Genomic DNA, 13875 nt, shown 5'->3' with positions numbered 1-13875 from the left:
CAGGAAGTTCTTTGTTCCGGACTCTGGTTATTTTGTTTGTGGATGCCCAGCTCTGTTAACAGGAAAGGACATCTGGCTGAGAGATGAACTGTTTCCCAAACAAGGGTCTTGGGTTTGAGTGTGATATTTTCCACCTGTAATGGGTTTGGGGCTGCTTCTAGAGTTCTTGGTTGAGAATCCTTATCCAGCAGAGCAGAAAGGCCTCTTTAAAAAAAATATCAACACCTGTCTTAGTCTTTTATACAGTTTTGCCTCACTGTATTTAAGATTCTAAGAGCCTGCTAAGTCATGGGGCACCAAGATATATAGGAAATGGTTAGAAACTGCAAGAAAAAACTAAACTAACTTAGATGCCTTAAAATGTTTTTTGATAATGCAGGGGGGAATTTATACTATGTTTAGTATTCTTTCATGTAAGAAAGAAGGGAAAACAAGGAAATAATCATCTATCTGCCTACTTGTAAAAAATTAAACCCCAGGAGGATAAACCTGGATCTATTGAGATTAGTTACCTACAGGACATTGGTGGGAATGGGGGTGGAAAGATTAGAAAATTTGTGGAGTTGGGGGGAAATGACATTTTCTTGAGCATAACTTTTTGAGGCCAGGAGCGGTGGCTCACGCCAGTAATCCCAGTTCTTTGGGAGGCTGAGGTGGGGAGTTCGAGACCAGCCTGACCAACATGGAGAAACCCCATCTCTACTAAAAATACAAAATTAGCCAGGCACGGTGGTAGGAGCCTGTAATCCCAGCTGCTTGGGAGGATGAGGCAGGAGAATCACTTGAACCTCGGAGGTGGAGGTTGCAGTGAGCCGAGATTGTGCCATTGCCTTCCAGCCTGGGCAACAAGAGTGAAACTCCTTCTCAACAAAATAAATAAAATAAAGTAAATTTTAAAAAACTTTTTTTTTTTAAAAAAAGCATTCTGGTTTGGAGAGTCATGTTAACGTTTCATATGCTTAAAATAAATAAAATATAAGATCCACAAAGAGAACACCCCTAAGACAGAATACAAACAGAAACAAATTCACAGAATAACATTTCAACAGAACAGTTTTGAATAACATAATTACCCAGGAAAAAAAATTAACCCGGTAATATTTGCACATAGCATTTACACTGCTGTGTCCTCAAGCCCAAAACAAAAAGAACTTTAAGCAAATATTTGACTGTAGTTAAGTAGGCTTCCTTTCCATAGCCATGTGGGCTAGCAATTCTGAGACTATGTTGTGAACATACACGGATTGAGAATACAAGTAAGTATATTGCGGATAGCGGGAGCCAGGTTTTTCACTATCTGAGAATGAAGTTACAGTTATGGAAAGGGGAGGAATAGAATGAACCCTGTGCCTCTGGATTAGAAAATCTAACATAATAAAACAATAAAACCCATCATGGTTATAGATAGATAGATAGATAGATAGATAGATAGATAGATAGATAGATATAGATAGATGTGTGTGTATACGTGGGTGTGGGTGTGTGTATATGACATCTGTTTTCCAGCACTGTCCACTAAGAGGCCCTAAAAGCGGTGACACCCCAGTAGCAGTGGGCTTACCTAAAACCTCTTGATTTTTAAGTATCCTTCTCCAGTAAAAGGAATCAGGACCTTGGAGAAATGGCAGATTCCAGGGCTGGGGCAGGAAAAGGATGAGATCAGCCGGTAACATCTTGTTATGCAAGAAAGTAAAGAAATGATCAAAGAATGATGAGGACATGTCAAAAGGACACGGCAGCCAGTTTAGGGTGCTCTCACTGGCTAACTCTTGCAGCATCAAACTAAGTAACAAAAGGAAAGGATTACAACATATTTTTTAAAATATAAGAATCACAAATCTGCATTGATAGAAGTAAATAAAAGGAGGAAGGGCGGAAGATTCTTCCTTACAGAAACTCAATGGATAAATACAAAAGGAATAATATTCTTAGAAAATCACCATTTGACTTCCATCGTAAGTATCAAATTCAGGCAAGAATCACAAATAAATCCTAAAATTATGAAGCAGGAGTTTGAGAAATGACAAGATATTTGCATAATCTGAAAGAATCTCCTCACAAGATACTAATTACAAAGGGAAAAGGGTAACTTTGCCATGGAGAAAGCTGGCAAATTCTACGTAAACCGGCGATCAAAGTTAGCATCACTAATAACAGGACAGATCAATGCAATATGCCTCCTAATATGATAAACTGGGAAGGACGAAAGAGCACATCTGTAATCTGCCTACCAATAAAGTATATCCTGAATTATATCATGAGGAATATCAGATAATCCTGAATTGAGAAACATTTTGCAAAATAGCTGATCATAACTTTCCAAAGATACTAAGTTATAAAACATAAAGAGACTCAGAAACTGTTCCAAGCCAAAGAATACTGAAGAGACATGATAACTGATATGATCTAGGATTTCCTTTTGTTCTAAAGGACATCATTGGGTCAATTGGAAAAATCTCAATAAGATCTATAGATTAGATAATAGCACCATACAAGTCTTCATTTCCTGAGTTTGACTGTTGTACTGTAGTTATTTAAGAGAATTTTTAAGGAAAGAAAGCATCACATTTGCAATATACTAACAATTCAAGAAAAAAGTATAAACATAGATACAAAGAGAAGGATAGACACTATAAAGTCAAATGTCAACATTTGGGGAATATGGATAAAGACTTTGTGGGAATTCTTTGTACTATTCTTGTAAACCTTTTGTAAGTTTGAAATTATGTCAAAGTAGAAAAGATTTTGTTGATTGCTCTGAAAAGACCATAGGGAATCTTCCATAATAAGATCATAAAGACTACGTTTATCCATGGCCAGCTGAAATACTGCTGCAGCCCAGACCACTTTAATGTTATGAATTTTGTTGGTTATAATCAGGGCACTATCATTATATTTTTAGATCTTTTTCTTGTTAGAGACCTATGTTGAAATATTTATGAATGAAATTGTGAAAACCCCGGTAATTGCTTTAAGATACTCCAGAAAAAATAAAACCAGAAAAAGAGTGGAGGAGTCAGATGACATATGATTGGCAAAATACTGTTATTCAGTGAAGCTGGGTGGAGGGTATGTGGGTTTCTGCACACAATTCTCTCTCCTTTTGTGAATGTATTAACACAGGTTTCAAATAAATAAATAAAAGGTGTGGGGGTTTTGTTGTTGTTGTTTGGTTGGTTGGTTTTTGTTGGAGACAAGGTCTCGCTCTGTTGCCCAGGCTGGAGTGCACTGCACCATCTCAGCACACTGCAGCCTCAACCTCTCCAGGCTCAGGTGGTCCTCCTGCCTCAGCCTCCTAAGTAGCTGGGAATACAGGTGTGCGTCATCATGCCTGATTAATTTTTGTATTTTTTTGTAGTGATGGGGGTTTTGACACTTTGTCCAAGCTGGTCTTAAACTCCTAGGTTCAAGTGATCCACCGACCTTGACCTCCCAAAGTGCTGGGATTACAGCACCCAGCTAAGACTTTTTTTCTGGGAGAAAAATGATGATCGCAAAGCTTCTATGCTTGGCTCCCCAGGTGTGGAGACCTCTAACAGGCTTCTACGCTGGAATGTTGCGTGAACTCACCCTTTCTGACTTAACAAGTGTGGGTCTTCTTTGTCACTGCGGAACATTTACTTCTTGCTGGGCTTCAGCTCAAGGTACTAGAAAGAGTAGAGTTGGGCTGTCCAGGGCAGGGAGACAGAGGGCACCTGCTGAAGTACCAGTGAGGTTGGCAGCGACACCATCGCCACCAAAGCAGAGCCTCCTGGGCAACCAGCCCACTCAGGGCCAGACTTTCCAAGACCCCTGCCCACCTCCCATCACTCAAGTCACAGGCAACAAGAGCTATTCCTCATGGCACCCTTCCTGAGTCACCCAGCAAAACATATGCTCTTCAACAGGAAAGGGAAGGACATGCTCTACATTTGACAAAGGTTTCCATTGAAAATGGGTAATTTCCCCCCCTAAAGCGTTGGTACCCAAAGAATGCTCTTCAGGTATCTGAAAAGAGCCATAATCTCACATACTCTTTTTCTCCAATGATATCACAAATGTCAGGCATGAGATTGTTCATGGGGAAATAGTTTGGAGAAGGAGAAAGAGGAGTTTATGAAAAGGAAACAGCTACCCATGTCCATGCTGTAGTTTGCAAGGAGGAAGAAGACTCTAAATTAGGAGGGTTGGGTTTCAGAAGTGGTCGTAAGTTTACTCAGGCATAGAGGAAAAATAAAACTGGAAGTTGAGTAAGGCAGCTCAGGAAGGTGGTGCTCTGCAGAGATGAAGCGGTCCCACTGAAGCCTGGGAGAGAAGAAGCCACCTAGTTCCTGTCAAACCTGGGAACAGAGTAGTCAGCCCTACGAGGGCCACAGCGGAGGGCCAGGGGTCTATCGGGTGGCGAGGAGGGGTGAGGGACAGGGGTGAGGTACCTTGTTGTGTACCCACTTGGTGTCAGGCATTTTGCTCACCTTATTTGATTTCTCCTGTAGGATAGATGAAGCCCCCTGGGTTGTTGTCCTACAAATAATAAGGTGAGTGAAATGTCACAGGTATCATTGCTGCATTACCGGGGGGCATTTGCCCTAGGTTACATTATCAGGAGATGGTACAGCAGGGGTTTCACCCAGGTCTGTCTGATTCCAAAGCCCTTGCTCTAGACATTGTTGACTTCCCCTCCAGTCTGTGGGATTTAGCACCCGCCTTGGAATCAGCAGACATGAATTCAAGTCTGCATTCATGGCTGGTTGCACAGCCTGGGTTACTTGCCCCACTCTCAGAGGGTATGGTAAAGAGCAACTGTTATAATGCCCAATTTCAAGACTTTGTCAATTTTATGTTGTTGTTCTTGTTTTTAAAGAGGTGAGTGCAGAGAGGCTTGCTGGCATTTGCTGACAGCTAACTGTTGAAACACATTTTACCATGGGTGTCTTCGCAAGCTAAGTCTAGACGGACACAGCTGTGCCAAATGGCTGTTGTGTGTTGTTTTGAATTTTGTCACTTCAAATTACTAATAACCCACTTACACACTAAGTAGGCACTTATTCATATACAGAACAATTCCTTATGCAGTGCTCAACCTGCCATCTGGTCCCCTCCTGAATTATGCTAATTGGAAAGCACAGAGCTATGCAGTGGCAGAGCGGCCTGGAAAAGTCCCAGCAATTGCTTCAAGGTAGCGAAATTGCATTCTGAAGCCCAGATGGAAAGCAAAGCCCTCACTAGTGGTGACTAAGCATGCTTTTTCCTTTGTCAAAGGGAGGAGTTAGTTTCAACCGACCAGCATATTTTGTTAGAGAGGAAAATGTCCTTCCTGCAGCCTTCCCTTTGGCTGGGGCTTGCTCTCTCAGAGTCGCGGGAGTTGTAGACATAGAGTCACCATGGGCTTCCTGGGGCTGTCCTGATTCCACATCTCATGCATGTGTTCACTTGATTTTGCAAACCAAATTTTGACTTAAAAAATGCACTCACTATACTCATTTACTCTTTCAAATAGATACAGACCAATAGATGCTGTGGAAATAAACGACAAGAAAAGACTTCTGATATTCAAAGCTAGGTACAGAGAAACCACAGTGACGTACATTGGCTTTTGGTGGGAAGGTGATATGGGCCAACCCATATCTTGGTCTATAGATTGGCTGCTGTCTCTACACATGTTGGTTGGGTTGGAAATGTGATGGCAGCCAGGCAGGTATATGATGGCATCTCACTGCTGAAGGCACTGCCACATGGTTTGATGCCCACTGACAGCCACAAAAATGGACTGGGGTGATATGATACATACACAGCATTTCTTTTGGGAGATATACAAGCTGATTCAAGTTCTTATATTCATCCACTGGGGTCATGATGACAAAATACCATAGATGGGGTGGCTTAAACAGCAGATATTTATTTTCTCAGAGCTCTGGAGGTCAGACGTCTGAGATCAAGGTGATAACATGGTTACTTGGCTTATAGAAAGCCACCTTCTCACCAGGTCCTCGTGTGACAGGGAAAGAGAGAGTGATAGTGACAGGTGACAGGGAAAGATATCAGCACTCTGATATCTCTCCTATAAGAGCTCTAATCCTGTGATGAGGGCCCCACCCTCGTGAGTTCATCTAAACCTAATTAATTCCAAAAGGCCCCATTTCCAAATACGAATTTGGGGCATGGGGGCATAATTCAGCCCATAACAGTTCTTAGGTTAAAAGATATTTTTAGACTCTTGAAAGAGATCTGCAGCAATCCTTGAGAGCATGAAATGATGAACTTTTCCTGTAAAGGGTAGATAGTAACCAGTGAATGTTTTCAGCTTTGCTAGTCATGTGGTCTCTGTTGCAGCTACTTAGCCCTGCCACTGCAGCTCGAAAGCAGCTGCAGATGATGTGTAAACAAAGGGGCATGGCTGTGTTCCAATAAAACTCGGTTTACACAAACAGGCAAGGGCCCAGATCTGGCCCATGGGCTGTATGTAATTTGTTGGCCGCTCATCAGAAAGCTCAGAACATGATATAGATATAGATATAGATATAGATATAGATATAGATATAGATATAGATTTTTTTTGAGACAGTGTCTCACTCTGCCACCCAGGCTTAAGTGCTATGGCACGATCTTGGCTCACTGCAGCCTCTGCCTCCCAGGTTCAAGCTATTCTCCTGCCTTAGCCTCCTGAGTAGCTGGGACTGCAGGGGGTTCTCCACCACACCCAGCTAATTCTTTTTTGCAATTTTAGTAGAGACAGGGTTTCATCATGTTGCTGAGGCTGGTCTTGAACTCTTGACCTCAGGTGATCCACCCACCTCGGTCTTCCAAAGTGTTGGGATTACAGGCACAAGCCACCACGCCTGGCCCATAATTTATTTTATTTTATTTTAAAGTTCCGGGGTATATGTGCAGGATGTGCAGGTATGTTGCATAGGTAAACTTGTGCCATGATGGTTTGCTGCACAGATCAACCCATCCCCTAGGTATTAAGCCCAGCATGCAATTAGCTAATTTTCCTAATACTCTCCCTCCCCCTGTCCCCCACAACAGGCCCAGTGTATGTTGTTCCCCTCCCTGTGTCCATGTAGAAAATAATTTTTTACCACAGCCATTGAAGTGAACAGCAAAACCTATCTCTTCTGATAAGGAACAGTATCCAGAGGTATAAAACATAGAAATACCGCCCCCCTTCCTTCAGATTCAACATTCAGCTGACATCTACTGAAGTCCCAGTATGTGCCATGCATGTTGCTTAATGTCTTCCATTTGTTATTTGATTTAATTAATTCCTTCCCACAACCCTGTAAGGTATTACTCCTTTTGCAGGAGATCAACTCTCAATGACATTCTAGCCCAAGGTCACACAGCTGGTGTGACAGAAAAGAATCCACCCTCCATTCTCATTCTGGAATAACTATAAGATGCTCTTTGGCAGAGGACTCAGGTCACATCAAGACTGCACGATATAGCCACAGCGTCCTTCTGCTGCTGGGATCCCTTGGAATAAAACCAAGAAAAGACTAAAGGTGGGCTTAATTGCACTCCCCATTCTCAGCTTTTTGGCTCTTTCATTTCCTAGGCTCTGTCAAAACTCCGGCTTTTCAGCTGTAAAGTAGTCACCTCTCATTACAGAGTTTCCACCTAAGGATTTGTACTCTTTCGGTGGAGGGAAGGGAACTAGATGCTCCTGTTACTTAGCTGGAAGAAAGGAGGCAATTGCAAACCATTGGACTTTCTTGTGGACCTCCAGACCTCACTGAGATCACAGATGTGCAGAATTGTCAGCCGCAAGGGCAGCACCTGGGCTTTGCCTTTGTGGGGTGGTACATATTAGGATCAAGACAGGATCTGTCTGCCTGATTTGAAAAAGCACATTTAGCATCGTCATCACGTATTTTAAAAAAACTAAAGTGATACTTAAGAAAATAAAACAGGTAATCTCTTTGGCAGGAGTGTCAAGCAAGAAGGCTGAGAGGTGTCACCCTGGGGTGGCTGTGCTGCTGCCACAGAAGGCCATAGCTGGATAGCACAGCTGAGTCTAGAACCCATTCTCCAGGCCTGCAGCCCCTGGGAGCAGCCCAGTGCTGTAAAGAGCACACACTTTGCGCTCAGACTCGAGCGCAGAAAGCCCGATGCTGTATGCTTTTTGATAACCCAACCCCGTAGAAACCTCCCCTGGTGCTAGCTGCTGGAGAGACAAAGGGGCCTGAAAGGGCCCCCAAAACAGGATAGACAGGATAGGGGTGAGGCTTGCAGATATTGCTGACACTCCCCAGTTCCTCGGCCAGCTTTGGCCTAGAATCTCTCTGTGTAAGCTTCTTTGGAGAGTGGAGTTGGTGGGTGGATTCAGGGAGAGGCCCAGCTGTAATTCTTGGGAGGCCACGTGAGCCCTGTCTGCCAGCTGCCTCCAATTGCTGCCGTGAAGGGAGGCTGGGAACGGCTTTAGGAGGCATCCAGGAGATGTTGCTGCTTTGGCGCCTGAGTTCCAGGAGCTGAAGGAGCAAATGACTGTTTCACTCCTCGTGCCTGATTTCCAGCCTCAGACGCAACATTGGTTCTATCAAAAGGTACAAGTGGGCAGTGACTAGGAGCTAACACACATCTGGTTGGAAGTTGTTTTAACAACTAGTTAGGGCACCAGATTCCTCCTGGCTCTGATCACCATCGCCTGCCAGGCCTCAATGGCAGCGCTGGCCCCTGCTTGGCTCTGTAGCTCCAAGAGGTACAGATGAGAGGTATCCTGATGAGATAGGATAGCAGGTGGCCCAGAGTGGGTGGGGGAAGCAGGTAACCACCTGTTACCAGACAGGACTCAGCACCACACACATCTGGCTTCTGCAGCCTCAATGACTTCCCCCTCCCAGCTGGGCAGAGACTTTGGGCCTCTCCTGGATACAGATCCCTGGAAGGTGTTCTGCATCCAGGAGATCACCAGGAACATGAGAACAGATGTAGATGTCAGTCATCTCGCCGTATGAAAGCCATAGAAAAGCCCTCTCATCTGTCAGATCCAGTTGCCTGTGAGTAAAGCTGTCCCTATCTTTTTAATCATCAGAGAATGTTTCCGAAATTCAAAGAAAAGGGAAATAAGGTGAGTGCCTCACATGACACAGGCACTTGACACATCATTGCGGCGCTCTGGAGAAGCCGCCTGTCCCTGCAGGCTTAGCGTTACCTAGCTGCCCTGGTGTCTTCTCAGGCATGCCCACTGGGCTGATTACTGTGGTACCTGCCACTGACTTGAACCTACTATCATTTCACAAATTGTTCCTGAGAATGGCAAGCCAATTTGCTAGGCCCTCAGAGGCACCATGAAACCAACTCAAAACCACGGCCCCTGCTGCCTGACCCTCTGCGGGCCGCGTAAGAGCCGGCTTGAACGCCCCCAGGACTGGGCCTAGCCTGACACTTTCAACAAGGCTGTATCGGGTGCCAGGTGCCAGGAATGAGGGTTGATGCAGTGTCTGCCTGAGATCATCCCCAAAGGTCATCTCACACTCTCACAGTGACCCAAGGCAGCACAGCCCGTGAGAAACGGGTGAAAGAAGTTCAATGGGAATGGAAAGAGGGACCTCATCAAAGATCTTGGAAGTATGGAGGGGCTTCCGCTGCCTGCACAGCTCCCTGGAACCTGGGACGGAGGAGGCTGCCTGCCCCTCCCTCCCCTCAGGCCCGCCCCGGCTCATTGTGTATTCAGTGCTGGTGAGAAGGAAGAATAAAGAAAGGGAGGGTGTACTGGGTTGAAGAGTGTGTCCCCAAATTCATGTCCACCCAGAACCTCAGAACGTGACCTTATTTGAAAAGAGAGCAGATGTAGCTAGTTAAAATGAGGTGAGGTCATACGGGATTAGGGTGGACCCTAAACCCAATGGCTGCTGTCCTGAGAAGGTCACATGAACACACAGGGAAGAAGGCCGTGTGGAGATGAGGACAGAGATTGGGGAGATGCGTCTACAGGCTAAGGGGTGCCAGCAACCCTTAGCCTGGGAGAGAAGCAAGAGACAGTTTCTCCCTAGAGCCTCCAGAGGAGTGAACCTGGCCAACACTTTGACTTTACACTTGTGATCTCCAGAACTTGGAGAGAATAGATGTTTGTTGTTTGAAGCCACCTAGTTGCTGGTACTTTGTTGTAGCAGCCCAGGAAATACAGAAGGGAGAGAGGGAGGGAAGGAGGGAGGGAGGGAGGGAGGGACGGAGGGAGGGAGGGAGGGAGGGAGGAAGGGAGGAAGGAAGGACGGACGGAAGAAAGGAAGGAAACATGAATGCTTTTAGCCAACCCAGAACAAGGCTATGCTCTATGTTCTTGTCTTAGTTCTCATACTATGTATATTAAATATATTGTTTTTAACAGAAGCACACATGAAACAAAGTTATGCATTGATAGGTTAATAAAAATGTTGTGACCAGACACTTTCAGGAAATGAACCCTGTATTTCCCCTGGGAGTAGTGGTTCAGTATTCACTAATTCAGTATTGCAGCAGCTTTACAGACTGTAACCACTGCAAATAATGAGAATCAACTGGATTTTGTTAGGGCAGCTCTGAGAAAGCAAAACAAGTTCTTTCATACTTACCCAGAATGTTGCACGCCTCCTGGATGAGCTTAATGGTGATGATGTCATCATACACTGTGTACGTCATGAAGGCATCGTGTACCTCTGCAGAAGTTCTGGAAGATAAATCAAGGTGCAATGAATGCTCATCACTGGAGCTTTGCCCCAGGAATATATCCACTGACCCAGCAAGATATAATATAGCGATAACCTTCTTGATCATAAGGAATGTGAGACACTGGAGTATTTGGGTATCAACTCCTCCAAGAAGCTCTCCCTGGACCTCAGTTTTAGTCCAGACACCCCTTCTCAAGAATCCAGGATAGGCTATACATTTCTCCAACTTACAGAAAGATTGTTGGTCTTACCCACTAGACTGGGCTCCTTGAGGATGAGCATTGTGACTTGTTTTTATCTTTGAACCCATGGCAGTGGCACCGTACTGAGCACATGTCCAGAACTTAATATATGGTAGTAAACTGGAACCCACATGCTAGAGAGTCTTGTTCTCTGAATGATAGAGCAGCTGCCTGAGTCTCTCACTGTTTTGCAACGTAGTTGGCTATGTTCTGGGAGTTACTTATGGACTTCAGTCTTCAACCGCTGGCCAAGCCTGCTGAAAAGAGGCTTAGTCTGGGAGTCTGAGACTTGCACCCTTGCCTCGGCCCTTGTGTGAGTCATCAAACTGTAGCTGGCAATGGAGTCAACAAATGGGGGAAGGAGGTGGATAAGGGAATGCTATGAAAGGGAGATTTGGCTGAGACTGAAGGAGGGGAAGGCAAAGAAGAGCCTTCTGGACAGAGGGAACAGGCTCCCAGGCAGAGAGAGCATGTCTGAAGAGGAGAGAGGGGTCAGAGCACTCAGCTTATCCAGAACACACCATAGAATCTTGGCATTATGAGAGGTATGGAATTTTCTAAATGTCCAATTTCTTACTGCATGCTATTTCTGACTGCTGGTTTTTCAGTTTCTTCTTGAAGGCCTCCAGTGACAACAAGCTCATTCCTTTGCAAGGCAGCGCATTTTACTTACAGACTGCTCTCTTTGATGGAAAGTTCTTTCTTATGTTCAACTGAAACCCCCTTCGGGGACCTCATAATACCTTCTATTTATTGAGCATGTGCTTTTGGCTCAAGAGATGTCAAATTATTGCTTATCACCCCTCGTACTGTTGAGGAGGCTGATGCTCAGAGGGATTAAATGTCTTCGGCTGGTCACCAGCTGACAAGAGAAGGATCCGGGCTCTGCACTTCGAAGCCCACGTCACTCCTGAGCAGTGCTGCTGGGAATTTACTCAGTGACTTTAGTTCTGTCCGATAGGAAAATGCAGACTGGGCTGGTCCCTCCCCTGGATACCTAGCCTTCTAATGTTTGATGTTTGAGGATCCTTATTCATCTCTAAATTTAAGCAGCTCTTTATCATCTTTCTGGACTTTATCTTCCTGTCTGTGAAATGTGGCATTTATTATTACCTGCCCTTCCTATCTGCCAGGAGTGTTGGTAAGGACAAAACAGGATAATAAAAGGGAAAGAGCTTGGGGGAAATGACAACCACATGCAGATCCAAGGAGAGCTGCGATGACAATGAGAACAAAGGGGTCGTGTGGTGGGTGGGAGGTGACCGGGGGCGGGGCTTTAGGACACGTTGGTTCCAAGCTTATTCCTTACACATATTAGCTTTGAGGGAAAAATCGCTTTCCCTCTCTGGGCCTTGATTTCTTTTTCTGTAAAATAATGGAGGTGATGAGCAAGATTCGTGTTTCTCAACTTTTTTTAACCTCTCTGATACACACACATCCACTGGGGATTCTCAGAGAGCCCCAGAAACCGTTGTGCGCGCAGTTGAGGATCCTGGACTAGAAGCTGCTTGGCTTCTCTTTCACCTGTAAGAGTTCCTGTTTTGGCCCATGCCTATACAGTGCTTTCTAAGCATCTTCGGAGGCAGCTGGGCATATGGCCTGCTCGCGCGAGGAGTACTGTTCACCCCCACTGCTGCCTGATGGGGTGCTCGCCACCCTGTTGGAGTTGCCTCTTACTCGCCCCCAGGGGGCCGCGAGTCTCTGTGAAAACATGTGACTTCCTTCTGTGCCTATGAGCAAAACAGAAGCACGGGGACAAGACCCCAATTTAAACTTGACACAATGTGTTCTGAAGACCTTAGACAGGATTAGGTGACCTCCAGAACCATCAGAAACGTAACCAACTCTGTGGCGCTCCCCCGCCCTCTGATGGGACCACCCATTCACCCATTCACCCATCTCTGGATCTGGCAGCCTGTTCTTTCCTGTGGGCTGAACTGATCATATTTTAGTATAGAGTATTTATTTAGGTTTGTATATATGTTGCACGTTGCTGGGATGCCAGACGTGCCCAGACTGTTATGATTTTACAGGGATTTTCAGCCTTGTTTATTGATCTCCACGATCCTTCATATAACATGTCCCACAGAGCCAGTGCACATTTACATATGTAGTCATTCAATCTGTTTTAGTGAAACAATATGTTCACCAAGAATTTTTTTAAATAAATAAACCAATTGATATCTTCCAATGAGATGACAAAGCCTCTCATAGGCAGAGGGGAAAGAGAGAGAAATGACTATCGGGAAGCATTTTGAAGAGATCAAGAGTTGGAAATGCAACAAATGTGGGAAATGAAGTAAGAGTTGGATGTTTCCAGCTCACACAAAGGGGAGTACCTGTCATGTAACATGAAAAATGTCAGCCACATAGGTGCGTGTATGCGTGCATGTGCAGGAGACTGAGGAATCTGTCTAACTGGCACTGTCAGGCATTCAATATGTGTTCCTCTTTAGTTAATCCAACTAGCGATACCCAAAATATCAGAGCAGAAAATCAGAGCCAGCCTTCCTATAGCAGAACAACTTGCAGAGTAAAATAAATACACAGATTCCTGAGCCCCAGGAGGTAGTGTCTGAAAATCCTTATTTTTTAACCACTTGCCTGAGATGACTGTCCAGGCTTGAAAACCACGGCACAGAAACACTTTCTAGGATTCAGTCTGGCAAGGCAATAGGTTACAAATGATGCATCTTACGTGGTTCAACCTTACTAAACTGATGTAATGGTTTTTCAGAGTCCAGTGTGAGGTATAAAGCCCACAGGAAAAATGAATAGCAAGTCTCAGGCCAAGAGAATGGGATCAGTTTAAGCTGCAGGCACTCATTTCTTCAACAGCTCTCTTAATGGTAGGTGGGGAATTCATATAACAAACTTGCCTGTCACCGTGTGACTCGAGGTGTGCGTGGGGAAAGAGAGGCCCGAAGAAGCAAAAGATTTGTCCTGGTGTCATGACCATCTGGAATTTAGAGAAAGCATCAGCCTGTCTTTCTAACCTGTCCTCCAAC

The sequence above is a fragment of the Saimiri boliviensis genome, chromosome 16, assembly GCF_048565385.1.
Source record: "Saimiri boliviensis isolate mSaiBol1 chromosome 16, mSaiBol1.pri, whole genome shotgun sequence".
Lineage (NCBI taxonomy): Eukaryota > Metazoa > Chordata > Mammalia > Primates > Cebidae > Saimiri > Saimiri boliviensis.
The sequence above is the reverse complement of the archived record's forward strand: the minus strand, read 5'-3'. Positions refer to the sequence as shown.